Raw genomic sequence first — 9,860 nt, forward strand, 5'->3', positions numbered from 1 at the left:
TCAAAGCTAAGATTGACTGTGAGAAACAGAAGATTCACTTGAAGTCTAGTCTAGGAAAGGTTGTATCGTATCGCCGTTTTGGGAAACCTAGGAGTGTAGGAATCATCACGGCAATGGAGCTCTTGAAGTTAATACACAAAGGGAACCCTGTTTTCTTATGAAACGTAAGAGACCTAGACCATGTGATGAAAGAGCAACCAGGGGATATTGCAGTGGTGAGTGAATTCCTGGACGTGTTTCCGGAAGAGATCCCGGGAATGCCGCCCAATCGACCAATTGATTTTACCATAGACCTAACACCCGGAACTGCACCTATCTCGAAAGCCCCATACCGGATGGCTCCAGCAGAAATGAGTGAGTTAAAAGGTCAACTTGAGGAATTACTAGGGAAAGGCTATATTAGACCAAGTGCATCGCCTTGGGGAGCGCCAGTATTGTTTGTGAAGAAGAAGGACGGAAGTATGAGACTCTGTATAGACTACAGGAAGCTTAATAAGGTCACAATCAAGAATAAGTATCCTTTGCCTAGGATAGATGATCTATTTGACCAATTGAAAGGAGCGGGAATGTTTTCAAAGATTGACTTGAGGTCAGGTTAAATCAGTTTAGAATCGCAGAGCACGATATACCAAAGATTGCATTTAGGACTAGATACGGTCGTTATGAGTTCACAGTTATGCCTTTTGGATTAACCAATGCACCTGCAATCTTTATGGACTTAATGAACCGAGTATTCCATGCATTCTTGGAAAAGTTTGTAGTGTTTTTCATAGATGATATTCTGGTCTACTCTAAGAATGAGGAGGATCATGCGGAACACTTAAGGTCAGTGTTGAGTACCCTGAGAGACAACCAGTTGTATGCCAAATTCTCGAAGTGTGAATTATGGCTGGAGAAAGTTGCGTTCTTAGGACATTTCGTATCCAAGGAAGGAGTTGTAGTAGATCCTGCAAAGATAAAAGCTGTTAGTGAGTGGCCTACACCTAAGAGTGTCACCGATATTCGGAGTTTTCTTGGTTTAGCGGGTTATTATAGACGCTTTGTGCAAGACTTTTCTAGAATCGCCAAACCAATGACAACCTTGATGAAGAAGGAAGCAAAGTTTGAGTGGAATGACCAGTCACTAGTAGAAAAAACGCTATTAGTAACCACTCATTAGTAACTTGCTGAAATGAGGTCAGTTACAAAAATGGTATTAGTAACTGACATCTAAACACGTCGTTTCTAATACTAGTATAAAAATCGTCAACCAAACCAATAGTAATTGGCTTTTAAATAACCCATTACTAAATTATTTATTAGTAATTAACCTTTAATATGCCAGTTATAAATAGTAATCTAAATTAGTAACCCACTACTACTTGTTAATGATAACTGCTATAAGTAAAATGGTTACTAATTAATTTAATTCACCTCACCAGCTGCCACTGATCACCCATGAAACATGAATATTTTGCGAAAAAAATAAAAGACTTCCCTCGCCTATTTTTCAGTACCGCGTCTCTGCTTTCTCTTCTCTTTCCCTGTTTCTCCAACTGTGAAGGCGCCGCTTCTCCAGATCGCCGCCCTCACCACCACCGGAATTCTTGTACTGTAAACGACATATTACCACGGAAATACTGCAGTCTAAAGGCAGCCAGGTGAATAATATCTAGAAAATGCACGCACATCATCTATATCCTCCTCTCTTGTGACTTGTGAGCGGCACAAAAGGATCAAACAACAAGCCCTGCCTTTATTTAGTATCATCTCTGACCCTTTAGAGCAAGTCTTAGAATATAAGACTGTCTTACCCAATTATATTGCTTAAACTGTGATTTGGACATGATTTTTTTGCAATCATCTTTGATTCCTTATCATTTTATAACTGAGTACATTTTCAAGCTACTTTTATTTATAAGCTCTAACAAATACATATATTGCTGTTTTGCAGGAAAAACAACATGGCATCATAAGGTTTAGTCTTTAATTACGCGTATCATGAACAAAATGGATCTGTACGTCTTATAAGACCTACTAAGTTGATCTCACTTTATATTTTGTTCATGGTGAGATAGGCAGAATTGTTTAAGTATTCGAAGTACTTCTTTGAACTGTATGCATGAAGCTGATTTGATTTCAACTTTGTGCAGATTATAATTATATTTAGTGATTCACAATTGAAAGTGGTAAGCAATTACGTTTAGCCAATGGAGGTGGTGAGAAAAAAAATACTAACATATAATTACCAGTGATAAGCAAGCCCTGGATCCATAGAAGTCAGCTCATACGCAATAATAAGGAAAGGGATCAGTTACTGCTAAATAAGTCAAATACAATTGGAAATTTGAGTATGCGGTCTGATTTTGATGTTAGCCAGGCTCTAGCTACGATGATGGGAGGTGCAACTAAGCTCGAATGATGACTGGCTCAAAGAATAACCAAGTGAATGTTTGCTACACCCAAGTTTATCTCAGTTATTTGGTGAACATGTGAGTTTGTCAGTATACGTGTTTATATGTCCTTGTATCTGTTGATTTGAGAATGTCTTGCAGATACTAGTAGAAGATAAATGTGCCCACTTTGTTGTTTTAAATTCTATTTCTGTCTAATTTGAAATTCTTAGGTTTTTACGTGGTCATGAAATTGACAAGATTCGTATAATGATAGAAGACATACAACTATAAAAATTCCTTTACTGAGTTTGCTCATGTTGTAGCAGAGAAATTGTAGTTTATATAGCTACATTTATAAAATGTGTGGTAGTTTTTTGACCGTTGAATGACTGAAATGTTTCAGCCTTCTTAAGCTATATTATTTTTCAGTTTGAAGAAAATATATTCTCTCCATAATGTTAAATATTATGATTGACCCATAAAATGATTGTTAGTCTATGTGAAATGGTCTTTGCATTGGCATAGTGGTCCAAGTGTCCAACCATTGACAACTGAACTTCTTTGTTTTCATCTCGTTATAGGTAGTAGATCCAATTTTGTCATTTTTGTGAAACAGTGGTAGACACTTCATCAATGAAGTGTGTTTTTGAAACACCAAACAAGAAGAACAAATAACCATGGTATGATTTTCATTTAGTTTGCATTCTTAATTTGACTGTTGAAGGATCAAGTCTTTTTTCTTTGGTAACTTATGTACCCCTCTTCAGATTGTAGAGCCATTGGAGAGAGATCTTAAATAGGATATTGAAACTGGAGTTGTGAGCATTGACTGTCCACGGTAGAAACTGGGAGAATTTTTCCAAACAGTGTATGAATGGGATTTTATGGCTGCCTATTCGGTATAGGCCTTTGGTCCATATAAGCAGATAAGTTTGTTTTGGATGTTAGTGTCATACTTTTTTTTTGCGTTATTATGTTATTTTGTGTTGGTGATATATTTAAAAACCATCTTACTTGTAAGGACCTAACATACTGTTAGCTGACAAGCTTCCCAGTGAAGTAAAAATAACTTTATAAATGTTGTGAAGGATTCTATTGTTCAAGGGTAAGCCAATTCTTACATTTCTCCCCCTCCCCTCCAAAGATTGTTACTGATCAATCTGGGATGCAAGATGGAGGGAAAACTACTGGTGATTTGATGTTCAAGGCAGTGTCTTGGTGACTAGTTGATTTTTTCTTCGGGTTTCCGCTTCATTTGTTGTTTTTGTTAGTTTTTTTATGTGAAGATTTTATGTTTCTTGGAAGCAGAGTATGGGGCAAGGTTCATTTTGTCCCGTAAAATTTCCTATAGAAGGTACTTCCACTTTGAAATTGTTCAGATACACTATTGGTTTAATGCTTCATTGTTTATGCGATTTAAGTGGGCATTTGATGCCATGGCAGGATATCAACTTGTCCAGTCCTCTGTTTTACTGGTTGCAGTAAACATGGTAGCACCGTTCTAACTTACTCTCAACGGTTGGGATCAAGATAACCGTTACGAACCATTGATGAAGCCGGCCTTCATTACGTATTTATTGTTCAATTATGTGCAATTAAGCACGAACGTTACACTCTTGTTGTAAAGGCCTATAAAATGGCTTAAATTTGTCAGTTTACATATACGAATTCCAAGCAATAAAAATATTATTATTCCATGCTATTACAACTTACTCTCGTGACTCTAAATTATCTAGCTCGATCGATTGTTAGCACCATCATCAAGGCAAGTTCGTCTCTAAATAGAATTTGCCCAAAACAATTTGGCGCCCACCGTGGGGCTGACAATCAAAAGCAGCTCGATAATACCATTCCAATCACCATGGCCGGAAATGCTAGCTCATCCGATGATATCACTCGTCGCTTCGAAGCCATGGAGCAGCGCATCAACATCCTCTAAAAGGAAAATGAAGCGTTGCAATCTTAAGTTAGGTCCACCGCCTCCATCGCTACCAGATCCAGATTCCAGTACCGGCGAGACACGTCTGGGCTAAACCGCCGCTTGGATCTTGACGCCGCTCCAGACCATCCCCTCCATATACCCTTTGGCGAGCCTGGGGGTCCAGTTCTCGAGCAGATCCGCGTGTTCGACCCGCTACCAAATCAGCCCCGCTCTAATCCGAGTTGGCTTCCCCCGCCTCCAACTCAACCATCTTCTGCAAGTACATCGGCGGCTGCCGTCGCCAGGACAGCTGCCTGGGTCGCCCCATCTCAGGTCGGCATTGTTGTGGGCAAAATTACCGTGCCTTCGTGTACCAATGAGGATGTGACACCTGGCACGTATTGCGCCCCCTAAGCAGAAATCATACGAAGTCTACTCCGGGGCATGAGTATTAATCTAGGTATCTACAATGTATGTATTTAAGTGTGTATAAATGTACGTATAAAACCTATACCTGGAAAAGGGCTTAATTAGTATGTATCCCAAGTGAATGACTAAGCACAATAGGCCCAAATAGCCCACTATTGCTAAAAGGGACCAGAGAATTGTAAGGAGAAAGGACCCGTGTCCTCCTCCCATTCCCCAGCCAATCATGTAAGGGGAATATTAGGTCATTCCCACAAAAACCTAGTACTATAAATATTCCCACTTCCCTAGAAAAAGGGGTCACAATCAATACATTCTAGAGCAATTGCTGCTCTGCCTTCTCTCTACTTTCTCACTCTATAAAAATACAATCTTGTTTAATCTTTAAGAGTTACCAAGAAACCTCCAAGGTATCTCACCGGAAAAACCCCACAACATTTAGCGCCGTCTGTGGGGAGGTACGGTAACATGGAAGATCAACGACAGGACAACGATGCTGGGCGGCCTACGCGAGTAGAGCGGCCACCCCTCGAAAGAGAAATGCCGACTGAACATCATACGCCGGCCACAAGAATCACCGAAGATGCCGCGCGTATATTTGCGGCCGGGCACACCCCTCGTCACACTGCCGAGGTAGAGGTGCTCAGCGAGGAGGACGACCAGGCCAATCGCACCCCTCCTGGAGGACACCTGGATCCTCGGGTGGATACGGTAATAGAGGAGAACCCTGATATGCCTGTCTCTGTGGGTGCTCTTCGGGCTATTTTGGCTGAGTTCCAAGCTGATGTGGGAAAGACAGTTAATGCTGAGGTACAGAAGAGTATGCTGATCTACACCACTGCTGTGGCTGCAAATCATGAGAGGCCGGCAAGCAATAGGCCAACACTTTCTTTGCGCCCCCCAAATGTCTGGACCAGGCTGACAGGCGAGGACCTAAGGAGACAGCCGCCAACAAGTCAGCCCAATCAGGCAATGTCTTACCTACCACGCCGAATGCCACGGCGGCTGATCGGAGAAACGTCCCGAGGACGTGAGCAGCCACGCGCAGAGCAGTTGCCTGACTCTGAGTTTGAACTTTCTGACACTGGGTCAACCCCCGTCATGCCGGATAGACCTCTCCCTCATCCAACTTATACGCATCTGAGCCAGGCGCGTCCAGGTGCCACCCGTCCAACCCGTCAAACTCGCGGACGCGAGTCCTCCCAGCGGCTACCCTACTCAAGGCGTCAAGACCCTGTATATCACATTCAGGAGGGGGTGTCCAACATGGCCCTAGGGCACACCACTCCTTTTGCAGACTCCATCATGAGAGCCCCGAGGGAACCCAAAGTCAAGCCGCCCAACATTGATGCTTACGATGGTACCACAGATCCGGACATGCACCTCTTGGTTTACCGGCATCACATGTATGTCCAAGGAACAACTGACTCAACCTGGTGTAAGTATTTTCCGGGCACACTCAAAGGAGTAGCCTCTAAGTGGTTCGAGAGACTTCCAGCCGGAACTATTCGCTCTTTTTCGGAGCTCGAGCTATTGTTCTCTACTCGGTTCATGGCTCACAAGGAAGAGAAGAAGACGAGCATGCATCTGAGTAGGATTATGCAAGGGAAGGATGAGTCCCTGAGGAGTTATGTGAAGAGATTCAATCTAGAGGCAGGGCAAATTCCGGATTTGCCAGATGGTGTTGCATTCGATAACTTCATTCGAGGGCTTAAAAAGGGCTCTTTCAAGTTTGATCTGGTAAAGAAAAGCGTCCGAACAATGGCAGAAGTGCTGGATGAGGCCGAGGCCTTCATTCATGCAACAGAGATTTGCAGCGTCCCGAAAGACCCCAGAGGAAGTGATACCGCCGAGCTAGCGGCAAAAAAGGAGAAATTCGAAAAGAAGAACCGGCCTAACGGGACGTGGGCTATTGCAAAAGAGTCAGACAGGGCCCCCGGAGCGGCAGGTCAGAAACGGCCCAGAACTTATGATCGGGAGCGATTCGAGTATAACACAGACATGTACACAATTCCGATGGACGTCGGGTCCAAATATGACATTGATCGTCCATTTCCCATGAAGTCGCCACCAGAAAGTAGGGACCCCAAACTGTACTGTCACTTTCACGGTGACATTGGGCATGACACCAATGAATGTAAGAGCTTGAAAAGGGCATTGGATGGCCTAGCCACCAAGGGGTTCTTAAAAAGTTATATCAGCAGGAACACGGGAGGTTCTGGCAAACCCTTCTACAAGAAAAACAAATCCCCTCCCTCGGAGGAAGATGGGAATCGTACCGACCCAGAGTGCGTGGCAGTCATCTCAGGAGGATTGGCCGCCGGCGGGCCGACCATGCGGGGCCAGAAGGATTATGCCAAGCGATTGGGGCAAGTGATGCTGTCCGGCAAGGCCACAGTTGACCCGTTTCCAAAAGTTGAAATCGGCGAGGCCGACCGTGGGAAAATCTCCACCCCGCATGACGATCCTTTGGTAATTGAGTTAAAAGTTGCTAACCTAAGGGTTTGGCGTATTTTGGTTGATACAGGAAGTTCGTCGGACATAATTAGTCTAGAGTGCTTGAATCGGCTGCAACATGATCCCTCAAAGATTGAGAAAATCCACTATCCCATTATAGGCTTCGGAGGTAGTGTCATCCACCCAGTCGGCATAATTACCCTTCCTCTGAGGATGGGAAATAAAAAGGAATCTCGGCAAATGGATGTCCGTTTTCTCATAGTGAAAGATCTGACGGCATATAACATCATCTTGGGGCGTCCCACGTTGAACAGGGCAAAGGCTGTCATTGTGACTCATCTGATGCTTCTTAAGTTCATTTGTGACGATGGGAGCGTCAGCACTATACATGGTGACCAGCAACAAGCTAGAGATTGCTACCTAACCACCTTGAGTCCAGAAGCATGGGGGACGGGTGAAGAGAAAGGGACATCGAGCAACAAACGAAAATGTGGCGACACGCAACCCAAGGTCGTCAAAGAAACATTAACTATCTCAGCAGGGCACATGGAAGAGAGACGTCCAGAGCCTGTTTGGGCCCATTTCAATGTGGTATTAAACACAGATAAACCTGACAGAGTAGTGCCCATCGGGATTTCTCCTGACGACCCGCTGGCGGCAGAGTTGGTCCACCTTTTGAGAGAATTTGAAGATATCTTTGCTTTCACAGTGGACGAAATGCCGGGTATTGACCCTGCTGTAGCCGTCCATAAGCTTAATGTGGACCCAAACTTCAAACCGGTTCGTCAGAAGAAAAGGAACCATGGGGAAGATAGAAATAAGGCGGCAGCCGCGGAAATACAAAAGTTGATGGAGGCTGGGTTCGTCAGGCCTAGTCAGTACCCCGATTGGGTTGCTAACGTGGTCCTCGTCAAAAAACCTAATGGTACCTGGAGAATGTGTGTTGACTACACCAACCTCAATAAGGCATGTCCAAAGGACAGCTTCCCACTGCCCAAGATTGACCGGCTCGTCGACTCTACAGCAGGGCATGCTATGATGAGCTTTATGGATGCCTACTCAGGGTTTCACCAGATTCCGTTGTGGCCTGACGACCAGGAAAAAACGTCATTTGTTACTGAACAAGGCCTTTACTGCTACAAGGTGATGCCGTTTGGTTTAAAGAATGCACCGGCCACCTTTCAGCGTCTTATTAACACTGTGTTCATCAAGCAGCTCGGCAGGAATATTGAAGCTTACATTGACGATATGATCGTAAAAAGTAAGCTGAGGGCGGCGCACATAACTGATCTCAGGGAGACATTTGAGACTATTCGAGCTTACAACATGAGGTTGAACCCTAAGAAGTGTGTGTTCGGGGTGACGGCAGGCAAATTCTTAGGTTTCTTGATTGATGAAAGAGGAATTGAAGCCAACCCAGACAAAATCCAGGCAGTAATTGATATGAGCTCACCAAAGACAGTGAAGGAGGTCCAGCGGCTCACAGGTTGCTTGGCCGCCCTGGGCAGATTCCTTTCCAGGGCTGGAGACAAGTGCCACTACTTTTTCAGGTCTGTCAAAAAGAAGGCCAAGTTTGAATGGTCGGACGAGGCCGAGGCGGCATTGGTCAGATTAAAGGAGCACTTGCATACCTTGCCTCGTCTTGTTAGCCCCTTGCTAGGAGAGACTTTGTACATGTATCTCGCTGTGTCCGAGCACTCGTTGAGTGCCGTTCTACTGACAGAAAGGGAGGGAATACAGATGCCGGTATATTTTGTCAGTCATGTTCTTCAAAATGCTGAAGTTAGATACCCTACAGTGGAAAAGTTTGGCTTAGCTCTATTCATGGCCAGCAAAAAGCTCCGTCCTTATTTCTTAGCTCACAAAATAGTGGTCTACACAGATCAACCGCTCAAATTGCCCTTCACAAAGCTGGAGGCGTCAGGACGAATGCTAAGTTGCGCAATAGAGCTGAACGCCTTTGATATCACCTATGAGCCGAGGAAAGCTGTCAAGGGGCAGGCATGTGCCGACTTTATTGTTGAAATGACGAGGCCAGACTTTGCCAAGAATACAAACACGGTGTGGACAGTGTATGTAGACGGCTCATCCACACAGAATGGATGTGGAGCAGGGATAATCTGTCACTCCCCAGAAGGAGATACTTTTGAGTATGCTATGCGATTTAACTTCCAGGCGTCAAATAATGAAGCCGAATATGAAGCTCTGCTTTGTGGCATTAAAATGTGTAAGGCGGCAGGCGCCGAGGATATTGTAGCACTATCTGACTCCCAACTGATTGTGAGCCAAGTTAATGGGACCTACGAAGCTAGGAATCCGACTATGGTCAAATACATGTAGGCCGTCCATCAGGAAGTAGAGCCACTGAAAAGTTTTGAAGTAAGGCAAGTCCCTCGCTCGGAAAATAACCAAGCTGATGCCCTGTCAAAGTTGGCAAGTTCAGCGTCTTGTGATACCCCTCGGCACGTTTTTTGGGAGGTAAAGGAGCACAAAAGTGTTGAGCAAATGGAGGTGGAAACTCTTGACAGAACGTCCACATGGATGGATGACATAGTGAACTTCAAAATGAATGGAGTCTTGCCCGAAGACTCAAGGGAAGCGGCAAAACTTCAAAAGAAATGTTCTTGGTTTGAAATGTGGAACGGCACCCTCTATAAAAAGGCCTACTCCCGTCCTTTGTT

General features: G+C 44.3%; 1 long non-coding RNA gene across 4 annotated transcripts; it reads left to right on the forward strand.

Annotated features, from left to right (window-relative positions):
- The first annotated feature begins 1,339 nt into the window (after positions 1–1,339).
- LOC110794133 (uncharacterized) lies at positions 1,340–4,069 on the forward strand. 4 transcript variants are annotated; one of them, XR_008926894.1, is made up of 4 exons: positions 1,342–2,048; positions 2,133–2,471; positions 2,957–3,055; positions 3,143–4,069. It is a non-coding gene; the product is annotated as an uncharacterized lncRNA (long non-coding RNA). The 4 variants fall into 4 exon arrangements; XR_008926892.1 differs by having other exon boundaries at positions 1,340–2,048; positions 2,133–3,729; positions 3,819–4,069; XR_008926893.1 differs by having other exon boundaries at positions 1,340–2,048; positions 2,133–3,055.
- Positions 4,070–9,860: the final 5,791 nt, after the last annotated feature.

Source organism: Spinacia oleracea, chromosome 2 (genome assembly GCF_020520425.1).
Source record: "Spinacia oleracea cultivar Varoflay chromosome 2, BTI_SOV_V1, whole genome shotgun sequence".
Classification (NCBI taxonomy): Eukaryota; Viridiplantae; Streptophyta; class Magnoliopsida; order Caryophyllales; family Amaranthaceae; genus Spinacia; species Spinacia oleracea.